The sequence below is a fragment of the Phacochoerus africanus genome, chromosome 2 (assembly GCF_016906955.1).
Source record: "Phacochoerus africanus isolate WHEZ1 chromosome 2, ROS_Pafr_v1, whole genome shotgun sequence".
NCBI classification, from domain to species: Eukaryota; Metazoa; Chordata; class Mammalia; order Artiodactyla; family Suidae; genus Phacochoerus; species Phacochoerus africanus.
This window is the reverse complement of record NC_062545.1, coordinates 260,437,546-260,442,492: the sequence shown is the minus strand read 5'-3', so window position 1 is coordinate 260,442,492 and position 4,947 is coordinate 260,437,546. Positions and strand designations below refer to the sequence as shown.

Below are 4,947 nucleotides of genomic sequence, written 5' to 3'. Positions count from 1 at the left end.
TTATTTGATGGGTGAGAAAAAAAAGTATTTTATTCTCTTTCTTATACAGCCTTGTATTTTAAAAATCATAATCAGCAGAAGTGATTCTTTTTATAATAAGAAATATATACTTTATATGTACATATGTATATATATGTTTTAAAAAACTCAAATTGACCTTATTTTGCACATGAGAGAATGAAATATCAGAGAGGCTGAGGAGGTCCTGGTGAAGCCTGATTCAGAACTGGTTCTACATATGCCTTTAACTATTATACATTTATTGCTTTAACATTATACTGTCTTGATGGTAATGTGTCTGCTCAAATATCTTTCTCATGAAGATGACAATCTTAAATCCATTAACCTACTTACAACCTTACAACAAAATTATATAAAAAGCAGAACAGACGCATAGGCCTTATTTTATAATTCAGATTTCTAACATTCATTCAAAAACTACTTAGAATCTCTCAGGCTCTGAGGACTCTACTAGACACAGGAGATTCAACAGTAAATAGGATAAGGGGCCATCTCATCACTGAACTTCAGCTACGTAGATAAGGCACATTCTTTCCTCATCAATCACCTTCTATTGACATCATCTCCTTATTTCACCTTTAAAGCATCATTACAAGCACCAGAGTGATTTTTACATTATAAACACCTAGTAAATATTATTTCCTACCTTTTTTACTTTATTTTAAATTTTTTTTTTCCTCATTGATAGCATATGGAAGTTCCTGGGCCAGGGACTGTATCCAAGCTGTAGCTGCAACCTATGCAACAGCTAAGGCAATGCTGGATCCTTAACCCACCGCACAGGGTCAGGGATAGAATCTGCACCTCAGTAGTGCCCAAGCTGCTCCAGAGACAACGTCAGATCCTTAACCCATTGTGCCCCAGGGGGAACTCCATATCTTGATTTATTTTTAATTTTAATTTAATTTTATTTTCATCTTTCTAGGGCCGTACCCTCGCATATAGAGGGTTCCAGGCTAGGGGTTGAATCAGCGCTGCAGCTGCTGGCCTACATCACAGCAATAGCAACACGGGATCTGAGGGGCACCTGTGACCTACACTACAGCTCACAGCAATGCCGGATCCTTAATGCACTGAGCAAGGCCAGGGATCCAACCCACATCCTCATGGGTACTAGTCGAGTTTGTTAGCCATTGAGACATGATGGGAATACCTTAATTTTTATTTTAAATAATCAAACTCACCTGGAAGAATACTAGCACTTTTCTCTACAGAGTGTGGGACACCACTTACTTAAGAATAGACAGAAAATGTATCTTGAGGTTTTTAATGTAATTTTCTATAGATTTATTAATTCTCCCTCATTTTCCTTTATTAATAAACTTTTGTCATTCTTCCAACATCTTCTTTATAAACAATGCTTCAGTTAATATCCTTCTGTACCTAATTGTGCACTGGTATAGAAAAACAAGAGGAGATGGATAAACAACTGGTGTTTGCATGTTTCTCTTTTAGGAATACCCTTCCTCATGTATACATAATAGACTCATCTTCACCACTGAGAAAACCCCTCACTCTTTCTCTCTGAAGATATTTTCCACCCCTCTTCCTTGCTAAGCATTCATACTTCAGTGCCTGTATTTGTTTTCTAAGCCTGCCATAACAAAATACCACAGACAGGTGCTCGCTTTGGCAGCTCACTAAAATTGGAATGATACAGAGAAGATCAGCATGGCCCCTGTGCAAGGATGACATGCAAATTTGCGACGTGTTCCATATTTTTTAAGCAATGAGACCCTGCTGTAGAGCACAGGGAACTACATCTAGTCACTTGTGATGGAACATGATGGAGAATAATGTGAGAAAAAGAATGTACATATATGTATGACTGGGCCACTTTGCTATACAGCAGAAATTGAATAGAATATTGTAAATCAACTATAATAGTATAGGACCAAATACTGTAAAACTCTTAGAGGAAAACATAGGCCAAACACTCTCTGACATAAACGACAGCAGTATCCTCTCAGATCCACCTCCTAGAGTAACTATAAAAACAAAAATAAACAAATGGGACATAATTAACCTTAAAAGTTTCTGCACAGCAAAGGAAACCCTAAACAAAACAAAAAGACAACCCACAAAATGGGAGAAAATATTTGCAGATGAAGCGACTGACAAGGGATTAATCTCCAAAATTTATAAACACCTTCTGCAGCTCAACACCAAAAAAAAAAAAAAAAAAACAAACAAACAACCCCATCAAAAAATGGGCAGAAGATCTAAACAGACAATTCCCCAACAACGACATACAGATGGTCAAAAAACACATGAAAAAAATGTTAAACATCACTAATTATTAGAGAAATTCAAATCAAAACCACTATGAGGTACCACCTTACATGAGCCAGAATGGCCATCATCAAAAATTCTACAAACAATAAATGCTGGATAGGGTATGGAGAAAAGGGAACCCTACTACACTGTGGGTGGGATTGTAAATTGGTGCAACCTCTGTGGAAAACAGTATAAAGTTTCCTCAGAAAACTAAAAATAGAATTGCCATTTGATCCAGCAATCCCATTCCTGGGCATCTATCCAGAGAAAACCATGACTCCAAAAGATACATGCACCCCAATGTTCACTGCAGCACTATATACGATTGCCAAGACATGGAAATAACCTAAATTTACATCGACAGAGGAGTGGATAAAGAAGAAGTGGTACATATACACAATGGAATATTACTCAGTCATTAAAAGGAAAGAAATAACGGCATTTTTAGCAACATGGATGGACCTAGAAATCATGCTAAGTGAAGTTAGACAGACACCAACATCATATACTATCACTTACATGTGGAATCTGAAAAAAAGGACAGACTGAACTTCTTTGCAGAACAGATACTGACTCACAGACTGAAAAACTTACGGTTTCCAAATGAGACAGGTTGGGGGGTGGAGGAGTGCACTGAGGGTTTGGGATGGAAATGCTATAAAATTTGGTTATGATGATCGTTGTACAACTATAAATATAAATAAAACTCATTGAGTAATTAAAAAACTATAATAGAAAAAAATTAAAATCTTAAAAAAAATACCATAGACTAGATGGCTTAAACAACGGACATTTATTTTCTCAGACCTCTCAGACAAGCTGTCAAAAGTTTGGTTCCTTCTGAGGCCTCTGTCCTTGGCTAGAAATGACCATGTCCTCACATGGCTGTCCCTGTGTTACCTCTGTCGTAATCTTCTCTTCTTACAGGGACACCACATTGGATTAGCATCCACCCATATGACCTTATGGTACCTCTCTAAAGGTTTAATCTCAAATACAGTCACATTCTGAGGTATTGGGTGTTAAGACTTCAACACACAAACTTAGGGGACAGACAACTCGGCTCACAAGAGTGCCACTGGTTTACTTAGCTGCCCTCTTTTCTGGTGTGTGAGCCCATCCTATGGCAAGGTCAACCATCAATGACCAGTACCTAGTTCACTGTAGGTATTCAATGCATGTTGGCTAGATCCATTAAACTGTGAATGTTGTAGAGCATAGAAACCAAAAGAATACAGAACAGGAGGAAGAAGTAGGAGGTGGAATGAGAACTGCAGGGAAGGTTACCTGCGACATGGACTGAACTTTGAGTAAAGGGTAGATTTTGTATCCACAGAAGATAGCTCTCCACCCCATAATGGAATAATACATCCAAAATTATGGAGTTTGACAAGATTTGACAGATTAATGGAAGAGTAAAGGAAATCAAGACTTTCAGGACTGCTAGGGACGTAGAAATCATCTAATCCATAGGGTTGCCTCCACCATCTCCAGGCAAGGCTACTCAGGCTCCCCTTGAACATCTCCAAACATGAAGGATACTTGTTCCAGCTGCAGGGTTGAATTATTCTAGTTGTTGGAAATGGTATTTACCAAATTTTCCTCATTCAAATATCATCTGAATGAGTCTGGCTACATTTGTATACCATACATAACTCTTATTTCTTCAATCAATACTTTTAATTTAAATAAATTCTCATTTTTCATAGAGTGCATTTAAATGATACTTTAAGAAAAGGAATGTATACACATGTATGACTGGGTCACTGCTATACAGCAGAAATTGGCACAACACTGAAAATGAACTATATTACATTTTTAAAAATAAAAATAAAATGGCACTTTATATTATTACCATAACTACTTGAAAACCAGTATCTGTTGGCCCCAATAGAGGTGTTGGTATAAATAAATTTATAACCATAACTTTTATCAACAATGTAACTATACATACTTAATAATATGTCTTTTACCATAAATGCTAGGTAAGCCACACTTTGGGAAATTTTATTAGAATAAACCTCTTTAAGTGAAGCTTAAATTATTACATTTGGCTATTTTAATAAATGTAACATGTTCAAGTTATTAAAGGAAGAAGTCCTGATTTGGGATGAAGGTAGAGGATGATGGGGATGAGAAGTTGGAAGAGAGTCAGTCAATGCAATGAATTTTCCTGGAATTATGCCTAAGTGTGGCAGCCACTAGAAAGAATATCACCACCTCACCACCATGGCAACACTCAAAGGTCAGTGGCTTCATTTAGAAACAGGTTCCTCCTACTTCATGCTTTAATTTAAACTCAAAAATAATAGAACTCTATTTTAAGTGATTAAATACAGATTAAACATGTCCCCTACAACTTGATTTCCTCTGCAAATTTGCTCAGCAAATCCTTTCTCCATAAAGAGTAGAAAAGGAAATTTCGAACCAGCTTCAATTTGAATGAGGACTTTAAAAAGGTTTTGCTTAAAAGACTCCTGAATTCGTAGTCCTGGCTAATTTTAATTTGCTTTCTGACCTTGAGCAATCATTTCATTCACTGAACCTCAGTCCCCAAGCCTGTGAAAGAATATCACTGTGGACTAGACTAGTGGTTCTCAGAGTGTTGTCCCCAGAACATTATCATAGGCAATGGCATGGAACCTGCAA

The 4,947-nt window shown here is 37.0% G+C and overlaps 1 non-coding gene across 1 annotated transcript; it reads left to right on the top strand.

Moving 5' to 3' along the window:
* The first annotated feature begins 1,641 nt into the window (after nt 1-1,641).
* Nucleotides 1,642-1,744, top strand: LOC125121647 (U6 spliceosomal RNA). The gene has a single exon (XR_007133534.1). It is a non-coding gene; the product is annotated as a U6 spliceosomal RNA (small nuclear RNA).
* Nucleotides 1,745-4,947: the final 3,203 nt, after the last annotated feature.